Consider the following 22,945-nt stretch of genomic DNA (forward strand, 5'->3'; position numbering starts at 1 on the left):
AACCGAAAGACAGCTCATTCAAGCAAGGACTGGGGAAAGAACCTTGAGTTTCTTTGGGTGCTTACTGCCTTGTGGTAAAGTTCTCAGGCCATAGGGTGTAGGTCCAGATTCCATTTTCCATTAAGAAAGGCAAAAAGCATGCTCCAGGTGAGGCTCGAACTCACAACCTCGGCATTGCTCAACAGATACTGCCATATAAGTACCGCGCGCTGACCGATTGCGCCACTGGAGCGCAGCCGCCATCTGGTAGATCCATCATCCATCTCTCCTCGGTTTAAAATAGGCCTCCAAGTGATCCAAAACCTAAAATTCTGCCTATCCCAAAAGACAAAAGAAAATAGTTTTTCTCTCATAGCAAGAAATGGTAGCTTAAAAGTACTCCTAGAGAAAAACACTGCCAGAGCCACTTGACTGAGGCTCAAGGACAGTTTAAAAAAATTTAAATGTAAAGAACTTTTTGGAAAGAAAACATGATATCGCAATGTGTCAGCTTTTCCATTGTGTGGAGTGGAACCCATTGTTTGTCCGAAACATTGCGGGAGATTTGGTTTTGGACAAGAGGACTGGTAGCCCTCTTGGCAGAAGATTGTGTTCAGCTGATAGCATGATGCTCAACTAATTTGAGTTCCACTAGTAAGAGCAACACATATTAATTAATGCATCAGGAAAGGGAATTTCTAAAGGTTTTCTTTTAAAGCCTTGCTTTAGGGAGTGCCTAGAAAGAAGTTGCCCAGTGAAAGAGACAAGCAAGATCTCATGCACCCCAGATGGGACTCGAACCCACAATCCCTGGCTTAGGAGGCCAGTGCCTTATCCATTAGGCCACTGGGGCTTGCCTCAAATGACAGCTAAGCATTTTTTTTTACTTTTAGAAGTCATCCGTTCTCTTACTTTACAAGGTAAGGGTGGCAAAATCTTTGTTTTTATTTTCCCTTGCAAACTTGCTAGAGAATTGCAAGCGGTTTGAGCAGGGGCGTAACTAGAAATCACAGGGCCCCATAGCAAAATGTTATATGGGGCCCCCCCCCCCTCCAAAAAAAAATAAACTAATGCCATTGAACAACACATTACTACACTCATGTGGCACAGTACCCAAGCAACAGCTTATATTAATTTTGAACAGCAAAACAAAAATTTAAATAACCTGTTGGTGTGCCTTGAGGACTGGAGTTGGGAAACACTGCTCTAGACCTTGCTGTTCATAGTGTCCATGAGGCCCCATGCTTCCGATGTAGAGGTCCATGGTCTTTACACAATACATGATCCTGGAGGAGAGGGAGAGGTGAGAGAAAAGGAGGGGGCAAGAGGGCAGAAAGAGAATGGGGGAAACCGAGGGAAGGGAGGGAGAGAGGACAGAGAAAGGGATGGGGGAAGAGGACAGAGAGTAGACAGAGGGGGAGAGGAGAGAATGAGGGGGAGAAAAGACAGGGGGCAGAGAGGATATAGAGGGGGGAGGTGAGAGTAAAGAGAGGGGGGAGAGGAGAGAGTAGACAGAGGGAGTTTAGTAGAGAGAGGGTGGGGGGATCAGAGCAGCCATAGAGAGGATAAAGAGAGGGGGGAGAGGGTAGAGAGAGGGTAAGGAGAGAGTGGGCAGAGGGAGGGGGAGAGGATAGAGGGGGGAGATAAGAGTGAACAGAGGGAGGAGAGGATACAGAGAGTGGGCAGAGGGAGGGGTATAGAGAGAGGGTGTGGGGGAGATCAGAGTGGACAGAGGGAGGTGGGAGAGAGTAGAGCAGACAGTGGACAGAGGGAAGGGAGAGAGAGAGGAAGGGGAGAGGGAGAGACAGAGGGAGGGGAGAGGATAGAGAGAGGGAATGGGGAGAGAAAAGAAGAGGAGGGGGAGAGAAGAGAGTAGATAGAGGGAGGGGGAGAGAATAGAGAGCAGGAAGGGGAGAGGAGAGAGTGGACAGAGGGTGCAGGGAGAGGATAGAGGTAGGGGAGGGTGGATAGAGAGAGGGTGTGGGGAGATCAGAGTGGACAGGGGGAAGTGGGATAGAGAGGATAGAAAGAGGGAGAGGAGAGTGTGGACAAAGGGAGGGGGAGAGGAGAGAGGGAGAAGAGAGAGTGGACAGAGGGAGGGGGGGATAGAGAGGGAGGGGAGGGAGGGGAGAGAGGATAGAGAGGGAGGGGAGAGAGGATAGAGAGGGAGGAGAGAGGATACAGAGAGGGAGAAGGAGTGGATAGTGGAGGGATAGCGTGGACAGAGGGAGGGGGAGAGAATAGAGAGGGATTGAGTGGATAGGGGGAGCTTAGCGTGGACAGAGGGAGGGGAAGAGGATAGAAGAGGGGGGAGAGGAGAAAGTGGAAAGAGGGAGGGGGAAAGAATAGAAAGAGGGAGGAGGAGAGGATAGAGAGAAGGAGGAGGAGAGGATACAGAGAGGGAGAAGGAGAGGCTAGAAAGAGTGGCTAGGGGAGGGATAGCGTGGACAGAGGGAGGGGGGAGAGAATAGAGAGGGGGCAGAGAATAGAGAGGGAGGAGAGGGAGAGAGTGGATAGGGGGAGCATAGCGTGGACAGAGGGAGGAGAAGAGGATAGAAGAGGGGAGAGTGGAAAGAGGGAGGGGGATAGGATAGCTAGAGGGAGGGGGAGAGGATAGAGAGAGGGATGGGGAGAGGATAGAGAGAGGGATGGGGAGAGGATAGAGAGAGGGAGGGAGAGGATAGAGGGAGTGGATAGGGGGAGGATAGCTTGGACAGAGGGAGGGGGAGAGGATAGAGAGGGAGGGAGTGGATAGGGGGAGTATAGCGTGGACAGAGGATAGAAGAGGGGGGAGAGGAGAGAATGGAAAGAGGGAGGGGAGAGAATAGAAAGAGGGGGTGGAGAGGAGAGAGTGGAAAGAGGGAGGGGAGAGAGGATAGAGAGGGAGGGGAGAGAGGATAGAGAGGGAGGATAGAGAGGGAGGGGAGAGAGGATAGAGAGGGAGGGGGAGAGAATAGAGAGGGAGGGAGTGGATAGGGGGAGCTTAGCGTGGACAGAGGGAAGGGAAGAGGATAGAAGAGGGGGAGAGGAGAGAGTGGAAAGAGGGAGGGGGAAAGAATAGAAAGAGGGAGGAGGAGAGAATAGAGAGAAGGAGGAGGAGAGGATACAGAGAGGGAGAAGGAGAGGCTAGAAAGAGTGGCTAGGGGAGGCATAGCGTGGACAGAGGGAGGGGGAGAGAATAGAGAGGGGGCAGAGAATAGAAAAGGAGGGAGTGGAATAGGGGGAGCATAGCGTGGACAGAGGGAGGGGAAGAGGATAGAAGAGGGGGGAGAGGAGAGAGTGGAAAGAGGGAGGGGGAAAGGATAGCTAGAGGGAGGGGGAGAGGATAGAGAGAGGGATGGGGAGAGGATAGAGAGAGGGATGGGGAGAGGATAGAGAGAGGGATGGGGAGAGGATAGAGGCAGTGGATAAGGGGAGGATAGCTTGGACAGAGGGAGGGGGAGAGGATAGAGAGGGAGGGAGTGGATAGGGGGAGTATAGCGTGGACAGAGGATAGAAGAGGGGGGAGAGGAGAGAATGGAAAGAGGGAGGGAGAAAATAGAAAGAGGGGGGTGGAGAGGAGAGAGTGGAAAGAGGGAGGGGAGAGAGGATAGAGAGGGAGGGGAGAGAGTGAGGGGAGAGGATACAGAGAGGGAGAAGGAGTGGATAGGGGAGGGATAGCTTGGACAGAGGGAGGGGGAGAGGATAGAGAGGGAGGGAGTGGATAGGGGGAGTATAGCGTGGACAGAGGATAGAAGAGGGGGGAGAGGAGAGAATGGAAAGAGGGAGGGGAGAAAATAGAAAGAGGGGGGTGGAGAGGAGAGAGTGGAAAGAGGGAGGGGAGAGAGGATAGAGAGGGAGGGGAGAGAGTGAGGGGAGAGGATACAGAGAGGGAGAAGGAGTGGATAGGGGAGGGATAGCTTGGACAGAGGGAGGGGGAGAGGATAGAGAGGGAGGGAGTGGATAGGGGGAGTATAGCGTGGACAGAGGAGGGGAAGAGGATAGAAGAGGGGGGAGAGGAGAGAATGGAAAGAGGGAGGGGAGAGAATAGAAAGAGGGGGGTTGAGAGGAGAGAGTGGAAAGAGGGAGGGGGAAAGGATAGCTAGAGGGAGAGGATAGAGAGAGGGATGGGGAGAGGAGAGTGGATGGGGGGAGGATAGCCTGGACATCAGGAGGGGGAGAAGCAAGAGTGAACAGAGAGATGTAGGTAGAGAGGATAGAGGGGGGAAGAGGACAGAGGGAGAGAGGATGGAGCAAGTGAGGAGAGAAGAGAAAGGGGGTGAAGAAAATAATGGGGGATTGGAAGGGGGAGATAAGAGGCTTAAGGGGCAGAGGGAGGGGGGCTGCTGACATGTGGTAATTGGGATATGTGGATACAGTGTTCAGTGGGTATCAGGATGTTCAGGGCTCCTCCTCACACTGCAAAGACACGTTATACTGAGAGTGTTAGTTTGTTTTTCCTTGTTTCACATCACTCCTGATGTGTATATCCTTCCAGCAGCAACTTCGGACTTTTTTTTATTCATGATAAATCCATTTTAATATACATTCATTTGGTTTTACATGTTTTTATGTGTTTATATCTCTGCACTTTGTAATTTTGGCGTTGTGTTTGTCATTATACTGAGAGTGAGAGACCCTGGACTGATACACTATACTTCCCCCTCCTGCCTCGCACTAAGTTAGTCCTCCACAGACATGCTGGACATTGTAGTCCCACTCCCACAGACTCCTCTACACAATGGGGCACACGGAGACCACCTGCTGCTCCTCACCTTGGTGACTTGGTCCTCCTCCTCCACGACTAAAGGCAGCAGGACTCTGAGGGAGAAGCAACTTCTATCTCTCCCGCGCTCTCTGCAGTGCAATCTGGGAGTTGTAGTCTCTCTGCAGAGCACAGGCACCAGACGGCCAAGTTGAAGTCTGTGTGCCTGTGCTCTGTGGGAGAACTACAACTCCCGCCATGCACTGGGGCTGCCATCGCCGACTTTAGGTGGAGCCTGGGAGCCAGGCAGCCTGCTATTGGACGCAGGCAGCCTGAGCCTGCCCACCATCCACCCCAGGAACGATCGTAGCAATGTCACTTGTTTGCTCTGCTCCTTCAGTCTGCCGCTATGTGCAGCACCCGCCGCCCGCGAGTCCCTGTCTGTCCCGCACAACACCTTGAAGGCAAATTAGGCAATCGCGCGATGACGATCGCCTAATTAAAGAGCCGACTCTGCTCACCGGGCCCCACTCGGCTGCGGGCCCCATAGCGCCCGCGTGGGTCGCTATGGCGGTAGTTCCGCCACTGGGTTTGAGCTACAAAGTCAGAAGAATGAGTTTTCTGAAAGGGAAAAGCAGTGTCGTTGCTCTCCACACCTCTTTTCAACAAGTAGAAGGCGCACATTGTCGTTCTCAGTTTTGGTCCACAATTTAAAGAATGTGGTGAGTGTAACCGAAAGACAGCTCATTCAAGCAAGGACTGGGGAAAGAACCTTGAGTTTCTTTGGGCGCTTACTGCCTTGTGGTAAAGTTCTCAGGCCATAGGGTGTAGGTCCAGATTCCATTTTCCATTAAGAAAGGCAAAAAGCATGCTCCAGGTGAGGCTCGAACTCACAACCTCGGCATTGCTCAACAGATACTGCCATATAAGTACCGTGCGCTGACCGATTGCGCCACTGGAGCGCAGCCGCCATCTGGTAGATCCATCATCCATCTCTCCTCGGTTTAAAATAGGCCTCCAAGTGATCCAAAACCTAAAATTCTGCCTATCCCAAAAGACAAAAGAAAATAGTTTTTCTCTCATAGCAAGAAATGGTAGCTTAAAAGTACTCCTAGAGAAAAACACTGCCAGAGCCACTTGACTGAGGCTCAAGGACAGTTTAAAAAAAATTAAATGTAGAACTTTTTTGGAAAGAAAACATGATATCGCAATGTGTCAGCTTTTCCTTTGAGTGGAGTGGAACCCATTGTTTGTCCGAAACATTGCGGGAGATTTGGTTTTGGACAAGAGGACTGGTAGCCCTCTTGGCAGAAGATTGTGTTCAGCTGATAGCATGATGCTCAACTAATTTGAGTTCCACTAGTAAGAGCAACACATATTAATTAATGCATCAGGAAAGGGAATTTCTAAAGGTTTTCTTTTAAAGCCTTGCTTTAGGGAGTGCCTAGAAAGAAGTTGCCCAGTGAAAGAGACAAGCAAGATCTCAAGCACCCCAGATGGGACTCGAACCCACAATCCCTGGCTTAGGAGGCCAGTGCCTTATCCATTAGGCCACTGGGGCTTGCCTCAAGTGACAGCTAAGCGTTTTTTTTTTACTTTTAGAAGTCATCCGTTCTCTTACTTTACAAGGTAAGGGTGGCAAAATCTTTGTTTTTATTTTCCCTTGCAAACTTGCTAGAGAATTGCAAGCGGTTTGAGCTACAAAGTCAGAAGAATGAGTTTTCTGAAAGGGAAAAGCAGTGTCGTTGCTCTCCACACCTCTTTTCAACAAGTAGAAGGCGCACATTGTCGTTCTCAGTTTTGGTCCACAATTTAAAGAATGTGGTGAGTGTAACCGAAAGACAGCTCATTCAAGCAAGGACTGGGGAAAGAACCTTGAGTTTCTTTGGGCGCTTACTGCCTTGTGGTAAAGTTCTCAGGCCATAGGGTGTAGGTCCAGATTCCATTTTCCATTAAGAAAGGCAAAAAGCAAGAAAAAGCATGCTCCAGGTGAGGCTCGAACTCACAACCTCGGCATTGCTCAACAGATACTGCCATATAAGTACCGCGCGCTGACCGATTGCGCCACTGGAGCGCAGCCGCCATCTGGTAGATCCATCATCCATCTCTCCTCGGTTTAAAAATAGGACTCCAAGTGATCCAAAACCTAAAATTCTGCCTATCCCAAAAGACAAAAGAAAATAGTTTTTCTCTCATAGCAAGAAATGGTAGCTTAAAAGTACTCCTAGAGAAAAACACTGCCAGAGCCACTTGACTGAGGCTCAAGGACAGTTTAAAAAAATTAAATGTAGAACTTTTTGGAAAGAAAACATGATATCGCAATGTGTCAGCTTTTCCATTGTGTGGAGTGGAACCCATTGTTTGTCCGAAACATTGCGGGAGATTTGGTTTTGGACAAGAGGACTGGTAGCCCTCTTGGCAGAAGATTGTGTTCAGCTGATAGCATGATGCTCAACTAATTTGAGTTCCACTAGTAAGAGCAACACATATTAATTAATGCATCAGGAAAGGGAATTTCTAAAGGTTTTCTCTTAAAGCCTTGCTTTAGGGAGTGCCTAGAAAGAAGTTGCCCAGTGAAAGAGACAAGCAAGATCTCAAGCAACCCAGATGGGACTCAAACCCACAATACCTGGCTTAGTAGGCCAGTGCCTTATCCATTAGGCCACTGGGGCGTGCCTCAAGTGACAGCTAAGCGTTTTTTTTTACTTTTAGAAGTCATCCGTTCTCTTACTTTACAAGGTAAGGGTGGCAAAATCTTTGTTTTTATTTTCCCTTGCAAACTTGCTAGAGAATTGCAAGCGGTTTGAGCTACAAAGTCAGAAGAATGAGTTTTCTGAAAGGGAAAAGCAGTGTCGTTGCTCTCCACACCTCTTTTCAACAAGTAGAAGGCGCACATTGTCGTTCTCAGTTTTGGTCCACAATTTAAAGAATGTGGTGAGTGTAACCGAAAGACAGTTCATTCAAGCAAGGACTGGGGAAAGAACCTTGAGTTTCTTTGGGCGCTTACTGCCTTGTGGTAAAGTTCTCAGGCCATAGGGTGTAGGTCCAGATTCCATTTTCCATTAAGAAAGGCAAAAAGCGGGGCGTGGCCTGGACGGGCATGTGAACAGTCGCAGTTCACGGAGCTCCCGCTACTGATCCTGCTACGATCCTGTTACCGGCAACAACTGACGCCAACGAGCGGACCAAAAGCGACAGCGCACTTCACGGACCTCAGCGGGGGGTGTCTGATCGAGCGGCGGGGATCCGAATGACCCGCAAACCCGAGAAAGGAGCCGCGGTCGGCTCGGCCATGGAGATCCAAGATGGCGCCGGGGCCTCTCAGCAGCAGCGTGCAGTGCGCGGGCCTGAAAGACAAGCAGAGGCTGGAGGTAAGGCGCCCAAAACGGCCAAACACCAGGGGAAAGAACCCCCCAAGGACATGTTATATTACACCCAAAGGCTGCAGGGCCCTACCAGCTCCCCGACGCATACACAGCCGACGTGGGCGCAGAGAGTGCAGGGCCTCAATGGAGACTCTGCTATGGATGACACGCTGCCGCTTGAGAGCTCCACAGACACTATGCAGGACATATTTGGGGAATTACAGGATGATGCCCCACAACCCACACTTAGTGAGATCCTCCGGGCGGTGCAGAAGTGCACAACTTCAGTTACAGCCTCTGTGGACGGCCTGAAGGCACAGTTTGGGGAGCTTACTGAGACAGTATCTCTCATGCGCCATGACCTCCAGAAAATTAGGGAGAGAACCACGGCTGTGGAGGGACGCATCAGCGAGGTAGAAGACGCGCTCCCACCCCTCACCAGAGATGCTAGGACAGCACTGCAGCAGTCCGCACAGGCCGCCGCAAAAACAGACGACATTGAGAACCGCCTGAGGAGGAACAATGTCCGCATAGTGGGCCTCCCCGAGAAGGTGGAAGGTAGGGACCCCACTACGTTCATTGAGACATGGCTCCAGGAGACTTTTGGCAAGGAGGCATTCTCCACGCTGTACGCGGTAGAGAGGGCGCACCGAACGCCTCCCAGACCCCTTCCCCCTGGCGGCCCCCCCAGATCCGTCCTAGCCAGGCTCCTAAATTATAGGGACAAAGAAACCATCCTGCGGCTGGCCAGAGAGAGGGGATCGGTGCACTACAATGGGGCCAGGGTGTCGTTCTACCCCGACTTCTCAGCTGAGGTGCAACGCAAGAGGGCCAAGTTTGTAGATGTTAAGAAGCGCCTGCAGAGGATCCAAGTTAACTACGCCATGCTGTTCCCGGCCAAGCTGAGGGTTACGGTGAGGGGCCAAGCCACGTTTTTCGAATCTGCCGCGGAGGCCGCACAGTGGCTAGACCACAACGAACAGGACTTGAGGAGACGCCGCGAGGAGGACAGGGGGGACTGAGGCCCTAGGGACACCCACACATAGCCGCTGAGTTCGCCGCAGACCAGTTTTGTTGTTACCTGCAAGCCGGAACTTTACCTGATTCCACTTTGATAGCGTTACCTAAGAGCTTCGGAAGCTGAATTGCACCCCCTCTGGACTCCATGCTACAGGGGGGGGCCTACACGTATGAGCTATTTGGTTCCAGCGACGAACCCCGGCCGGGGGAGTCTTCCCTAGTTTTTTGGTGCCCTGTTGGCACACAGGGACTGCTGGATCCACGCAACAGGATATCGACCTCTGCCCCGGACGGGGCCGAGAGGCGGACACGTATGTTTAATTGTTTTTTCTCCTTTTTATTATTGGTTATTTTTGATACTTTGCTCACGCACTTATGCCACAGGATGCAAGATTACTTGATGGACCAGACCCGGCCCCGGCTGGGGCTTGGTTTTTCGGAAAAGGCCTCGAGGCCTTATACCCTGAACGATAACTATTTTCAGACTCAACTATGGCCACCACCCCGATAGTGACTTGGAATGTGCGCGGGGTACATGATCCACTGAAACGGTCTATGATACGGGCGGGCCTGAAGAAATTTCTCCCTGCTATTGTGGGGTTGCAGGAAACTCACCTTACCAAGGACACGGTTGGGTATCTGGGATTTTCCTGGGTGGGCAAGGCATACCACTCCACTCACACCTCATATTCAAGGGGGGTGAGTGTGTTGGTACACGGATCCTTGGCCTACCAGGAAATAGACGCACAGGTTGACCCGCTTGGTAGATATGTCTTTCTATATTGCAAAGTATTTATGGTAACGATGGTTATTGCTTTTGTATATATTCCCCCCCCTTTCTCGAAAGAGGTGTTACAGCTTCTGCTGTCATATCTGGGTGATAAGTCGGATGTTCCCGTGATGATTATGGGGGACTTCAATGCATGTATGGATCCGAGGGAGGATAGGCACCCACCGGTTAGGATGCCCCAGGGGAGTAGGGGGACAGCCCTGAGCAGATTGATGGGGGAGGTAGGGTGGCTAGATATTTGGAGAGCTAGATACCCTGTGACCAAACAGTTCTCGTGCTTCTCCAAAACGCACGGCTCACTGTCCCGCATCGATCTATGTGTCGGGTCCCCGCAGGTACTTCATATGATCCCTAGGGTGGAATATTTTCCACGGGGGGTCTCTGATCACTCCCCACTTGTGGCCCACCTGGTCACGCGTCAGGTGTCCTCTTTGCCCAGGGCCCCGTGGAAACTAAACGCCTTCTGGCTAAAGTTGTTCACCTCCCATGACCATATTACCCGCAGAATAGAACAATACTTCCGAGACAACTGGGAGGGGACGGAGAGGGCCCTGGGCTGGGATGCCTTTAAAGCATGCCTGCGGGGGACGTTCATTGAGGAGATTGCGTCCATAAAACACAACTCCTCTGCTCTTATGGAGCAGGTGGAGGACCAGGTGAGACGGTTAGAATTGACCTATGTTGTTGACCCCTCGGAATCCGCGAGGGAGGGGTGGATGTCGGCCCAGGACGCCCTGGACCGGCTGAGATCCTCCACCGCGGAGAAAAAGCGATTCTTTACCCAGCAGGCCTACTATGAGGAAGGGGAAAAAACAGGCCGCTTGTTGGCCAGAATAGCGAGGTCACAGCAGGCGTCCCCGGCCATAGGAGCAATTCGGGATACAAGGGGTAGGCTGGTGAATGAACCTGAATCAATCTTGACCGAGTTAGCGGCTTTTTACTCGTCACTGTACAGTTCAAGGGATGACTTCACGGACGAGGAGTTGCAGCGCTACATGGATGCGATAGCTCTCCCGGCCCTGAAAGAGGGGGCAAGGGCCGAGCTAGAGAAGCCGTTGACTATGGAGGAGCTGGGGGAGGCGGTGGCCTCGTTCCCCACGTGCAAGGCCCCGGGGGATGACGGCCTACCCATGGAGGTGTATACCCAGTATGGGGGGGTGGTGCTGCCTAGGTTGCTCGAGGTGTTTAACGCCTCGCTCGACTCGGGGGCCCTGCCTCCGTCCATGACAAGGGCGAATATTATCTTATTACTGAAGGCGGGCAAGGATCCTTTGGATCCCGGATCGTATAGACCCATTTCTTTGCTACAGAGCGACGTCAAAATACTTGCAAAAGTCCTGGCCATGCGCGTGAACAAAATTATTCTGTCCATCATACATCCAGACCAGGCAGGATTCATGCCATGCAAATCCACGGCGACGAATCTCCGGCGGCTGTACCTGAACATGCAGACCCCCTCGGAGGCCGTCGGCAGTAGGGCACTGTTGTCGCTAGATGCCAATAAGGCCTTCGACAGTGTCGGCTGGCGGTATCTATGGGCGGTACTGAACAAATTTGGCTTCGGCCCTAGGTTCCAGGGATGGGTCCGGCTTCTGTATGCTACACCTCAGGCGGCCATACGTATGGCGGATAGGATGTCCCATGCCTTTGCTCTGGGCAGGGGGACTAGGCAGGGCTGTCCCCTGTCCCCCCTGCTCTTTGCTCTGGCCATCGAGCCCCTTGCGGTCCTGGTGAGGAGCTGCGAGGCGATTCGGGGGTTCAGGTATGGAGACATGCAGGAGAAAATCATGTTATACGCAGATGACATGCTCCTCTTTTTGGAGGATACGGAGGGATCTCTGCAGCGGACCATGGCCATTGTTACTGACTTTGGCCGCTTTTCGGGGCTTACCATTAATTGGACCAAGTCAGCACTGATGTTTCTGGATGGGGCACCCGCGCAGGGGGGTGGCCCAGCGTGCTCAGTACCCGTAGTGTCATCCTTTAAATATCTGGGGGTCTGGATATCCCCCACGATTACTGACTTCTGTAAATTAAATATCTACCCCCTGTTATCCAAATTTAGAGACAAAATTCAAGTATGGAACAAACTAAAAATGTCCCTGGCGGGCAAAACTAATCTCATCAAAATGATACTAATGCCCCAGTTGCTGTATTTCTTGCACAATGCTCCTATGGTGATCACCCTGAAGGTATTCAGAGTGGTCAACTCTCTCTTTAGGCAGCTGCTGTGGGGCACCAAAACCCCTAGGATCAAACTTGAGCAGTTGCAGCGTCCGAAGGAGGGGGGTGGGCTGGCACTGCCGAATCCCTGGATATATTACTTAGCGGCCCAACTCCAACATTTGATAGGAACCACGGGGGTGCAACCCGATGCCTCGGCGGCTCTACTTATGCTGCGGGGATCGGGGGCAGCCTTGATACCAGAGGGGCTGGAGGCGTGTAAATTTCAAAAACCCAATAGGAAAATGCCCACATATGCGCTTGTCCAGAAGATATGGAACAAGGCTAGACAGCTCCAGGGAGTAACCGGGTTCACAGAGTTCAGTCCCATTTGGGGGAATGACACCTATGGGGAGCTGGCCAAGCTCGAGCAGGGTAGCAGGTGGAGCTCCTGTGGGGTCACGCACCTCAAACATATCTTTAGAGGGGGGGCCCTACTTCCCTTCAGTGAACTACAAAGTAGATTTAACCTGTCACACAATATGCACTTTTATTACATACAGCTACAGCATGCAGTGAGAGCGCAGGGGACAGCAGTTGAGTGGGTTCAGTCCCCCACTCCGGTTTTCCGAACGGTGTTTCAAGCGCAGGATACCAAAGGCATGATTTCGCAATGCTATAATATGCTCCTGTCGTCATTGTTAGAGGGGCATCCTATGAAGGTGGCAGAGCAATGGGAGGCAGACTTGGGGCCGATTGAGGGGGAGGTATGGGAGGAGGCCCTGCTGGCGGTGAACGCGTGCTCGCTGAATGTGTCGCAAAGGGTGTCTCAGCTCTACATCCTACTCAGGGTACATTACACTCCTGTCAAACTCTTTAGAATGGGCTGTGCCCCAGACCCACTGTGTGGTCGATGTAGGGCAACCCAGGGAGACTTGGTGCACTTGCTATGGCGGTGTCCAAAGCTCCACAGGTACTGGTCGGAGGTTCTGACGACCCTGAACTCGGTATTTCAGACTAGTGTCCCATTAGACCCACTTTGCTGCCTCTTGGGCGTGCTGGAAGGGGCGATAGCGGAAGAAACCACTAGAGTGGCGTTTGCCAGGGCTCTATTCCAGGCGAGAAAGCTTATCCTTATACATTGGAAGTCAAGGGAGCCCCCGTCTGTTAGGGTATGGGTACAACATGTGGGCAAGACTTTACTGATGGAGAAATACATCTACCAGCACAGGGGCAATGCAGGTAAATTTTTCAGACTGTGGGACCCATGGCTGGCAACGCCGGGGCTGAGCCCCGTTGAACTAGTTCAAGAGCGGTTACTTGGGGGGATGTAGAGACGGGGAATGATTCGCGGAACCCCGGGCCTGCGTACATGTGCGGATATATGAAGGGGGGAGAATGGGGAGAGAGGGTGGGGGTGGAGTGGAAGGGTTGGTGCCCAGATGGGTCTGTTGTCAAAATGATCGCGCATAAGTGACCTTACAAAGTGCATCTGATGGTTGAACTGTATTCCTGAAGACATACTCTTTTGCAATTGGAAATGTACAATGTCATCTGTACTATGTTTATTTGGCATGTGAGCAATAAAAACCTTTTTGATCAAAAAAAAAAAGAAAGGCAAAAAGCAAGAAAAAGCATGCTCCAGGTGAGGCTCGAACTCACAACCTCGGCATTGCTCAACAGATACTGCCATATAAGTACCGCGAGCTGACCGATTGCGCCACTGGAGCGCAGCCACCATCTGAAGATCCATCATCCATCTCTCCTCGGTTTAAAATAGGCCTCCAAGTGATCCAAAACCTAAAATTCTGCCTATCCCAAAAGACAAAAGAAAATAGTTTTTCTCTCATAGCAAGAAATGGTAGCTTAAAAGTACTCCTAGAGAAAAACACCGCCAGAGCCACTTGACTGAGGCTCAAGGACAGTTTAAAAAAAATTAAATGTAGAACTTTTTGGAAAGAAAACATGATATCGCAATGTGTGAGCTTTTCCTTTGTGTGGAGTGGAACCCATTTTTTTTTCTGAAACATTGCGGGAGATTTGGTTTTGGACAAGAGGACTGGTAGCCCTCTTGGCAGAAAATTGTGTTCAGCTGATAGCATGATGCTCAACTAATTTGAGTTCCATTAGTAAGAGCAACACATATTAATTAATGCATCAGGAAAGGGAATTTCTAAAGGTTTTCTTTTAAAGCCTTGCTTTAGGGAGTGCCTAGAAAGAAGTTGCCCAGTGAAAGAGACAAGCAAGATCTCAAGCACCCCAGATGGGACTCGAACCCACAATCCCTGGCTTAGGAGGCCAGTGCCTTATCCATTAGGCCACTGGGGCTTGCCTCAAGTGACAGCTAAGCGTTTTTTTTTCACTTTTAGAAGTCATCCGTTCTCTTACTTTACAAGGTAAGGGTGGCAAAATCTTTGTTTTTATTTTCCCTTGCAAACTTGCTAGAGAATTGCAAGCGGTTTGAGCTACAAAGTCAGAAGAATGAGTTTTCTGAAAGGGAAAAGCAGTGTCGTTGCTCTCCACACATCTTTTCAACAAGTAGAAGGCGCACATTGTCGTTCTCAGTTTTGGTCCACAATTTAAAGAATGTGGTGAGTGTAACCGAAAGACAGCTCATTCAAGCAAGGACTGGGGAAAGAACCTTGAGTTTCTTTGGGCGCTTACTGCCTTGTGGTAAAGTTCTCAGGCCATAGGGTGTAGGTCCAGATTCCATTTTCCATTAAGAAAGGCAAAAAGCAAGAAAAAGCATGCTCCAGGTGAGGCTCGAACTCACAACCTCGGCATTGCTCAACAGATACTGCCATATAAGTACCGCGCGCTGACCGATTGCGCCACTGGAGCGCAGCCACCATCTGAAAGATCCATCATCCATCTCTCCTCGGTTTAAAATAGGCCTCCAAGTGATCCAAAACCTAAAATTCTGCCTATCCCAAAAGACAAAAGAAAATAGTTTTTCTCTCATAGCAAGAAATGGTAGCTTAAAAGTACTCCTAGAGAAAAACACCGCCAGAGCCACTTGACTGAGGCTCAAGGACAGTTTAAAAAAAATTAAATGTAGAACTTTTTGGAAAGAAAACATGATATCGCAATGTGTGAGCTTTTCCTTTGTGTGGAGTGGAACCCATTGTTTGTCCGAAACATTGCGGGAGATTTGGTTTTGGACAAGAGGACTGGTAGCCCTCTTGGCAGAAAATTGTGTTCAGCTGATAGCATGATGCTCAACTAATTTGAGTTCCATTAGTAAGAGCAACACATATTAATTAATGCATCAGGAAAGGGAATTTCTAAAGGTTTTCTTTTAAAGCCTTGCTTTAGGGAGTGCCTAGAAAGAAGTTGCCCAGTGAAAGAGACAAGCAAGATCTCAAGCACCCAAGATGGGACTCAAACCCACAATCCCTGGCTTAGGAGGCCAGTGCCTTATCCATTAGGCCACTGGGGCTTTCCTCAAGTGACAGCTAAGCGTTTTTTTTTACTTTTAGAAGTCATCCGTTCTCTTACTTTACAAGGTAAGGGTGGCAAAATCTTTGTTTTTATTTTCCCTTGCAAACTTGCTAGAGAATTGCAAGCGGTTTGAGCTACAAAGTCAGAAGAATGAGTTTTCTGAAAGGGAAAAGCAGTGTCGTTGCTCTCCACACATCTTTTCAACAAGTAGAAGGCGCACATTGTCGTTCTCAGTTTTGGTCCACAATTTAAAGAATGTGGTGAGTGTAACCGAAAGACAGCTCATTCAAGCAAGGACTGGGGAAAGAACCTTGAGTTTCTTTGGGCGCTTACTGCCTTGTGGTAAAGTTCTCAGGCCATAGGGTGTAGGTCCAGATTCCATTTTCCATTAAGAAAGGCAAAAAGCAAGAAAAAGCATGCTCCAGGTGAGGCTCGAACTCACAACCTCGGCATTGCTCAACAGATACTGCCATATAAGTACCGCGCGCTGACCGATTGCGCCACTGGAGCGCAGCCACCATCTGAAAGATCCATCATCCATCTCTCCTCGGTTTAAAATAGGCCTCCAAGTGATCCAAAACCTAAAATTCTGCCTATCCCAAAAGACAAAAGAAAATAGTTTTTCTCTCATAGCAAGAAATGGTAGCTTAAAAGTACTCCTAGAGAAAAACACCGCCAGAGCCACTTGACTGAGGCTCAAGGACAGTTTAAAAAAAATTAAATGTAGAACTTTTTGGAAAGAAAACATGATATCGCAATGTGTGAGCTTTTCCTTTGTGTGGAGTGGAACCCATTGTTTGTCCGAAACATTGCGGGAGATTTGGTTTTGGACAAGAGGACTGGTAGCCCTCTTGGCAGAAAATTGTGTTCAGCTGATAGCATGATGCTCAACTAATTTGAGTTCCATTAGTAAGAGCAACACATATTAATTAATGCATCAGGAAAGGGAATTTCTAAAGGTTTTCTTTTAAAGCCTTGCTTTAGGGAGTGCCTAGAAAGAAGTTGCCCAGTGAAAGAGACAAGCAAGATCTCAAGCACCCCAGATGGGACTCGAACCCACAATCCCTGGCTTAGGAGGCCAGTGCCTTATCCATTAGGCCACTGGGGCTTGCCTCAAGTGACAGCTAAGCGTTTTTTTTTACTTTTAGAAGTCATCCGTTCTCTTACTTTACAAGGTAAGGGTGGCAAAATCTTTGTTTTTATTTTCCCTTGCAAACTTGCTAGAGAATTGCAAGCGGTTTGAGCTACAAAGTCAGAAGAATGAGTTTTCTGAAAGGGAAAAGCAGTGTCGTTGCTCTCCACACATCTTTTCAACAAGTAGAAGGCGCACATTGTCGTTCTCAGTTTTGGTCCACAATTTAAAGAATGTGGTGAGTGTAACCGAAAGACAGCTCATTCAAGCAAGGACTGGGGAAAGAACCTTGAGTTTCTTTGGGCGCTTACTGCCTTGTGGTAAAGTTCTCAGGCCATAGGGTGTAGGTCCAGATTCCATTTTCCATTAAGAAAGGCAAAAAGCAAGAAAAAGCATGCTCCAGGTGAGGCTCGAACTCACAACCTCGGCATTGCTCAACAGATACTGCCATATAAGTACCGCGCGCTGACCGATTGCGCCACTGGAGCGCAGCCACCATCTGAAAGATCCATCATCCATCTCTCCTCGGTTTAAAATAGGCCTCCAAGTGATCCAAAACCTAAAATTCTGCCTATCCCAAAAGACAAAAGAAAATAGTTTTTCTCTCATAGCAAGAAATGGTAGCTTAAAAGTACTCCTAGAGAAAAACACCGCCAGAGCCACTTGACTGAGGCTCAAGGACAGTTTAAAAAAAATTAAATGTAGAACTTTTTGGAAAGAAAACATGATATCGCAATGTGTGAGCTTTTCCTTTGTGTGGAGTGGAACCCATTGTTTGTCCGAAACATTGCGGGAGATTTGGTTTTGGACAAGAGGACTGGTAGCCCTCTTGGCAGAAAATTGTGTTCAGCTGATAGCATGATGCTCAACTAATTTGAGTTCCATTAGTAAGAGCAACACATATTAATTAATGCATCAGGAAAGGGAATTTCTAAAGGTTTTCTTTTAAAGCCTTGCTTTAGGGAGTGCCTAGAAAGAAGTTGCCCAGTGAAAGAGACAAGCAAGATCTCAAGCACCCCAGATGGGACTCGAACCCACAATCCCTGGCTTAGGAGGCCAGTGCCTTATCCATTAGGCCACTGGGGCTTGCCTCAAGTGACAGCTAAGCGTTTTTTTTTACTTTTAGAAGTCATCCGTTCTCTTACTTTACAAGGTAAGGGTGGCAAAATCTTTGTTTTTATTTTCCCTTGCAAACTTGCTAGAGAATTGCAAGCGGTTTGAGCTACAAAGTCAGAAGAATGAGTTTTCTGAAAGGGAAAAGCAGTGTCGTTGCTCTCCACACATCTTTTCAACAAGTAGAAGGCGCACATTGTCGTTCTCAGTTTTGGTCCACAATTTAAAGAATGTGGTGAGTGTAACCGAAAGACAGCTCATTCAAGCAAGGACTGGGGAAAGAACCTTGAGTTTCTTTGGGCGCTTACTGCCTTGTGGTAAAGTTCTCAGGCCATAGGGTGTAGGTCCAGATTCCATTTTCCATTAAGAAAGGCAAAAAGCAAGAAAAAGCATGCTCCAGGTGAGGCTCGAACTCACAACCTCGGCATTGCTCAACAGATACTGCCATATAAGTACCGCGCGCTGACCGATTGCGCCACTGGAGCGCAGCCACCATCTGAAAGATCCATCATCCATCTCTCCTCGGTTTAAAATAGGCCTCCAAGTGATCCAAAACCTAAAATTCTGCCTATCCCAAAAGACAAAAGAAAATAGTTTTTCTCTCATAGCAAGAAATGGTAGCTTAAAAGTACTCCTAGAGAAAAACACCGCCAGAGCCACTTGACTGAGGCTCAAGGACAGTTTAAAAAAAATTAAATGTAGAACTTTTTGGAAAGAAAACATGATATCGCAATGTGTGAGCTTTTCCTTTGTGTGGAGTGGAACCCATTGTTTGTCCGAAACATTGCGGGAGATTTGGTTTTGGACAAGAGGACTGGTAGCCCTCTTGGCAGAAAATTGTGTTCAGCTGATAGCATGATGCTCAACTAATTTGAGTTCCATTAGTAAGAGCAACACATATTAATTAATGCATCAGGAAAGGGAATTTCTAAAGGTTTTCTTTTAAAGCCTTGCTTTAGGGAGTGCCTAGAAAGAAGTTGCCCAGTGAAAGAGACAAGCAAGATCTCAAGCACCCCAGATGGGACTCGAACCCACAATCCCTGGCTTAGGAGGCCAGTGCCTTATCCATTAGGCCACTGGGGCTTGCCTCAAGTGACAGCTAAGCGTTTTTTTTTTACTTTTAGAAGTCATCCGTTCTCTTACTTTACAAGGTAAGGGTGGCAAAATCTTTGTTTTTATTTTCCCTTGCAAACTTGCTAGAGAATTGCAAGCGGTTTGAGCTACAAAGTCAGAAGAATGAGTTTTCTGAAAGGGAAAAGCAGTGTCGTTGCTCTCCACACATCTTTTCAACAAGTAGAAGGCGCACATTGTCGTTCTCAGTTTTGGTCCACAATTTAAAGAATGTGGTGAGTGTAACCGAAAGACAGCTCATTCAAGCAAGGACTGGGGAAAGAACCTTGAGTTTCTTTGGGCGCTTACTGCCTTGTGGTAAAGTTCTCAGGCCATAGGGTGTAGGTCCAGATTCCATTTTCCATTAAGAAAGGCAAAAAGCAAGAAAAAGCATGCTCCAGGTGAGGCTCGAACTCACAACCTCGGCATTGCTCAACAGATACTGCCATATAAGTACCGCGCGCTGACCGATTGCGCCACTGGAGCGCAGCCACCATCTGAAAGATCCATCATCCATCTCTCCTCGGTTTAAAATAGGCCTCCAAGTGATCCAAAACCTAAAATTCTGCCTATCCCAAAAGACAAAAGAAAATAGTTTTTCTCTCATAGCAAGAAATGGTAGCTTAAAAGTACTCCTAGAGAAAAACACCGCCAGAGCCACTTGACTGAGGCTCAAGGACAGTTTAAAAAAAATTAAATGTAGAACTTTTTGGAAAGAAAACATGATATCGCAATGTGTGAGCTTTTCCTTTGTGTGGAGTGGAACCCATTGTTTGTCCGAAACATTGCGGGAGATTTGGTTTTGGACAAGAGGACTGGTAGCCCTCTTGGCAGAAAATTGTGTTCAGCTGATAGCATGATGCTCAACTAATTTGAGTTCCATTAGTAAGAGCAACACATATTAATTAATGCATCAGGAAAGGGAATTTCTAAAGGTTTTCTTTTAAAGCCTTGCTTTAGGGAGTGCCTAGAAAGAAGTTGCCCAGTGAAAGAGACAAGCAAGATCTCAAGCACCCCAGATGGGACTCGAACCCACAATCCCTGGCTTAGGAGGCCAGTGCCTTATCCATTAGGCCACTGGGGCTTGCCTCAAGTGACAGCTAAGCGTTTTTTTTTTACTTTTAGAAGTCATCCGTTCTCTTACTTTACAAGGTAAGGGTGGCAAAATCTTTTTTTTTTTTTTTCCTTGCAAACTTGCTAGAGAATTGCAAGCGGTTTGAGCTACAAAGTCAGAAGAATGAGTTTTCTGAAAGGGAAAAGCAGTGTCGTTGCTCTCCACACATCTTTTCAACAAGTAGAAGGCGCACATTGTCGTTCTCAGTTTTGGTCCACAATTTAAAGAATGTGGTGAGTGTAACCGAAAGACAGCTCATTCAAGCAAGGACTGGGGAAAGAACCTTGAGTTTCTTTGGGCGCTTACTGCCTTGTGGTAAAGTTCTCAGGCCATAGGGTGTAGGTCCAGATTCCATTTTCCATTAAGAAAGGCAAAAAGCAAGAAAAAGCATGCTCCAGGTGAGGCTCGAACTCACAACCTCGGCATTGCTCAACAGATACTGCCATATAAGTACCGCGCGCTGACCGATTGCGCCACTGGAGCGCAGCCACCATCTGAAAGATCCATCATCCATCTCTCCTCGGTTTAAAATAGGCCTCCAAGTGATCCAAAACCTAAAATTCTGCCTATCCCAAAAGACAAAAGAAAATAGTTTTTCTCTCATAGCAAGAAATGGTAGCTTAAAAGTACTCCTAGAGAAAAACACCGCCAGAGCCACTTGACTGAGGCTCAAGGACAGTTTAAAAAAAATTAAATGTAGAACTTTTTGGAAAGAAAACATGATATCGCAATGTGTGAGCTTTTCCTTTGTGTGGAGTGGAACCCATTGTTTGTCCGAAACATTGCGGGAGATTTGGTTTTGGACAAGAGGACTGGTAGCCCTCTTGGCAGAAAATTGTGTTCAGCTGATAGCATGATGCTCAACTAATTTGAGTTCCATTAGTAAGAGCAACACATATTAATTAATGCATCAGGAAAGGGAATTTCTAAAGGTTTTCTTTTAAAGCCTTGCTTTAGGGAGTGCCTAGAAAGAAGTTGCCCAGTGAAAGAGACAAGCAAGATCTCAAGCACCCCAGATGGGACTCGAACCCACAATCCCTGGCTTAGGAGGCCAGTGCCTTATCCATTAGGCCACTGGGGCTTGCCTCAAGTGACAGCTAAGCGTTTTTTTTTACTTTTAGAAGTCATCCGTTCTCTTACTTTACAAGGTAAGGGTGGCAAAATCTTTGTTTTTATTTTCCCTTGCAAACTTGCTAGAGAATTGCAAGCGGTTTGAGCTACAAAGTCAGAAGAATGAGTTTTCTGAAAGGGAAAAGCAGTGTCGTTGCTCTCCACACATCTTTTCAACAAGTAGAAGGCGCACATTGTCGTTCTCAGTTTTGGTCCACAATTTAAAGAATGTGGTGAGTGTAACCGAAAGACAGCTCATTCAAGCAAGGACTGGGGAAAGAACCTTGAGTTTCTTTGGGCGCTTACTGCCTTGTGGTAAAGTTCTCAGGCCATAGGGTGTAGGTCCAGATTCCATTTTCCATTAAGAAAGGCAAAAAGCAAGAAAAAGCATGCTCCAGGTGAGGCTCGAACTCACAACCTCGGCATTGCTCAACAGATACTGCCATATAAGTACCGCGCGCTGACCGATTGCGCCACTGGAGCGCAGCCACCATCTGAAAGATCCATCATCCATCTCTCCTCGGTTTAAAATAGGCCTCCAAGTGATCCAAAACCTAAAATTCTGCCTATCCCAAAAGACAAAAGAAAATAGTTTTTCTCTCATAGCAAGAAATGGTAGCTTAAAAGTACTCCTAGAGAAAAACACCGCCAGAGCCACTTGACTGAGGCTCAAGGACAGTTTAAAAAAAATTAAATGTAGAACTTTTTGGAAAGAAAACATGATATCGCAATGTGTGAGCTTTTCCTTTGTGTGGAGTGGAACCCATTGTTTGTCCGAAACATTGCGGGAGATTTGGTTTTGGACAAGAGGACTGGTAGCCCTCTTGGCAGAAAATTGTGTTCAGCTGATAGCATGATGCTCAACTAATTTGAGTTCCATTAGTAAGAGCAACACATATTAATTAATGCATCAGGAAAGGGAATTTCTAAAGGTTTTCTTTTAAAGCCTTGCTTTAGGGAGTGCCTAGAAAGAAGTTGCCCAGTGAAAGAGACAAGCAAGATCTCAAGCACCCCAGATGGGACTCGAACCCACAATCCCTGGCTTAGGAGGCCAGTGCCTTATCCATTAGGCCACTGGGGCTTGCCTCAAGTGACAGCTAAGCGTTTTTTTTTACTTTTAGAAGTCATCCGTTCTCTTACTTTACAAGGTAAGGGTGGCAAAATCTTTGTTTTTATTTTCCCTTGCAAACTTGCTAGAGAATTGCAAGCGGTTTGAGCTACAAAGTCAGAAGAATGAGTTTTCTGAAAGGGAAAAGCAGTGTCGTTGCTCTCCACACATCTTTTCAACAAGTAGAAGGCGCACATTGTCGTTCTCAGTTTTGGTCCACAATTTAAAGAATGTGGTGAGTGTAACCGAAAGACAGCTCATTCAAGCAAGGACTGGGGAAAGAACCTTGAGTTTCTTTGGGCGCTTACTGCCTTGTGGTAAAGTTCTCAGGCCATAGGGTGTAGGTCCAGATTCCATTTTCCATTAAGAAAGGCAAAAAGCAAGAAAAAGCATGCTCCAGGTGAGGCTCGAACTCACAACCTCGGCATTGCTCAACAGATACTGCCATATAAGTACCGCGCGCTGACCGATTGCGCCACTGGAGCGCAGCCACCATCTGAAAGATCCATCATCCATCTCTCCTCGGTTTAAAATAGGCCTCCAAGTGATCCAAAACCTAAAATTCTGCCTATCCCAAAAGACAAAAGAAAATAGTTTTTCTCTCATAGCAAGAAATGGTAGCTTAAAAGTACTCCTAGAGAAAAACACCGCCAGAGCCACTTGACTGAGGCTCAAGGACAGTTTAAAAAAAATTAAATGTAGAACTTTTTGGAAAGAAAACATGATATCGCAATGTGTGAGCTTTTCCTTTGTGTGGAGTGGAACCCATTGTTTGTCCGAAACATTGCGGGAGATTTGGTTTTGGACAAGAGGACT

The 22,945-nt window shown here is 48.2% G+C and overlaps 21 non-coding genes across 21 annotated transcripts; all 21 read right to left on the reverse strand.

Annotated features, from left to right (window-relative positions):
* Positions 1 to 139: 139 nt before the first annotated feature.
* On the reverse strand, positions 140 to 232 carry TRNAI-UAU. The gene is given in 2 exon segments: positions 140 to 175; positions 195 to 232. It is a non-coding gene; the product is annotated as a tRNA-Ile (tRNA).
* Positions 233 to 759: 527 nt separating this feature from the next.
* TRNAR-CCU lies at positions 760 to 832 on the reverse strand. Its single transcript has one exon. It is a non-coding gene; the product is annotated as a tRNA-Arg (tRNA).
* Positions 833 to 5,532: 4,700 nt separating this feature from the next.
* On the reverse strand, positions 5,533 to 5,625 carry TRNAI-UAU. Its single transcript is given in 2 exon segments — positions 5,533 to 5,568; positions 5,588 to 5,625. It is a non-coding gene; the product is annotated as a tRNA-Ile (tRNA).
* A 526-nt stretch (positions 5,626 to 6,151) lies between these two features.
* On the reverse strand, positions 6,152 to 6,224 carry TRNAR-CCU. The gene has a single exon. It is a non-coding gene; the product is annotated as a tRNA-Arg (tRNA).
* A 420-nt stretch (positions 6,225 to 6,644) lies between these two features.
* Positions 6,645 to 6,737, reverse strand: TRNAI-UAU. Its single transcript is given in 2 exon segments — positions 6,645 to 6,680; positions 6,700 to 6,737. It is a non-coding gene; the product is annotated as a tRNA-Ile (tRNA).
* Positions 6,738 to 13,638: 6,901 nt separating this feature from the next.
* Positions 13,639 to 13,731, reverse strand: TRNAI-UAU. The gene is given in 2 exon segments: positions 13,639 to 13,674; positions 13,694 to 13,731. It is a non-coding gene; the product is annotated as a tRNA-Ile (tRNA).
* Positions 13,732 to 14,256: 525 nt separating this feature from the next.
* On the reverse strand, positions 14,257 to 14,329 carry TRNAR-CCU. Its single transcript has one exon. It is a non-coding gene; the product is annotated as a tRNA-Arg (tRNA).
* Positions 14,330 to 14,749: 420 nt separating this feature from the next.
* TRNAI-UAU lies at positions 14,750 to 14,842 on the reverse strand. Its single transcript is given in 2 exon segments — positions 14,750 to 14,785; positions 14,805 to 14,842. It is a non-coding gene; the product is annotated as a tRNA-Ile (tRNA).
* A 1,017-nt stretch (positions 14,843 to 15,859) lies between these two features.
* TRNAI-UAU lies at positions 15,860 to 15,952 on the reverse strand. The gene is given in 2 exon segments: positions 15,860 to 15,895; positions 15,915 to 15,952. It is a non-coding gene; the product is annotated as a tRNA-Ile (tRNA).
* Positions 15,953 to 16,477: 525 nt separating this feature from the next.
* On the reverse strand, positions 16,478 to 16,550 carry TRNAR-CCU. The gene has a single exon. It is a non-coding gene; the product is annotated as a tRNA-Arg (tRNA).
* A 419-nt stretch (positions 16,551 to 16,969) lies between these two features.
* TRNAI-UAU lies at positions 16,970 to 17,062 on the reverse strand. Its single transcript is given in 2 exon segments — positions 16,970 to 17,005; positions 17,025 to 17,062. It is a non-coding gene; the product is annotated as a tRNA-Ile (tRNA).
* Positions 17,063 to 17,587: 525 nt separating this feature from the next.
* TRNAR-CCU lies at positions 17,588 to 17,660 on the reverse strand. Its single transcript has one exon. It is a non-coding gene; the product is annotated as a tRNA-Arg (tRNA).
* Positions 17,661 to 18,079: 419 nt separating this feature from the next.
* TRNAI-UAU lies at positions 18,080 to 18,172 on the reverse strand. Its single transcript is given in 2 exon segments — positions 18,080 to 18,115; positions 18,135 to 18,172. It is a non-coding gene; the product is annotated as a tRNA-Ile (tRNA).
* A 525-nt stretch (positions 18,173 to 18,697) lies between these two features.
* Positions 18,698 to 18,770, reverse strand: TRNAR-CCU. Its single transcript has one exon. It is a non-coding gene; the product is annotated as a tRNA-Arg (tRNA).
* A 420-nt stretch (positions 18,771 to 19,190) lies between these two features.
* TRNAI-UAU lies at positions 19,191 to 19,283 on the reverse strand. The gene is given in 2 exon segments: positions 19,191 to 19,226; positions 19,246 to 19,283. It is a non-coding gene; the product is annotated as a tRNA-Ile (tRNA).
* A 525-nt stretch (positions 19,284 to 19,808) lies between these two features.
* TRNAR-CCU lies at positions 19,809 to 19,881 on the reverse strand. Its single transcript has one exon. It is a non-coding gene; the product is annotated as a tRNA-Arg (tRNA).
* A 420-nt stretch (positions 19,882 to 20,301) lies between these two features.
* Positions 20,302 to 20,394, reverse strand: TRNAI-UAU. The gene is given in 2 exon segments: positions 20,302 to 20,337; positions 20,357 to 20,394. It is a non-coding gene; the product is annotated as a tRNA-Ile (tRNA).
* A 525-nt stretch (positions 20,395 to 20,919) lies between these two features.
* TRNAR-CCU lies at positions 20,920 to 20,992 on the reverse strand. Its single transcript has one exon. It is a non-coding gene; the product is annotated as a tRNA-Arg (tRNA).
* A 419-nt stretch (positions 20,993 to 21,411) lies between these two features.
* On the reverse strand, positions 21,412 to 21,504 carry TRNAI-UAU. Its single transcript is given in 2 exon segments — positions 21,412 to 21,447; positions 21,467 to 21,504. It is a non-coding gene; the product is annotated as a tRNA-Ile (tRNA).
* Positions 21,505 to 22,029: 525 nt separating this feature from the next.
* On the reverse strand, positions 22,030 to 22,102 carry TRNAR-CCU. Its single transcript has one exon. It is a non-coding gene; the product is annotated as a tRNA-Arg (tRNA).
* A 419-nt stretch (positions 22,103 to 22,521) lies between these two features.
* TRNAI-UAU lies at positions 22,522 to 22,614 on the reverse strand. Its single transcript is given in 2 exon segments — positions 22,522 to 22,557; positions 22,577 to 22,614. It is a non-coding gene; the product is annotated as a tRNA-Ile (tRNA).
* Positions 22,615 to 22,945: the final 331 nt, after the last annotated feature.

This window comes from Rana temporaria, chromosome 3, assembly GCF_905171775.1.
Source record: "Rana temporaria chromosome 3, aRanTem1.1, whole genome shotgun sequence".
Taxonomy (NCBI): Eukaryota; Metazoa; Chordata; class Amphibia; order Anura; family Ranidae; genus Rana; species Rana temporaria.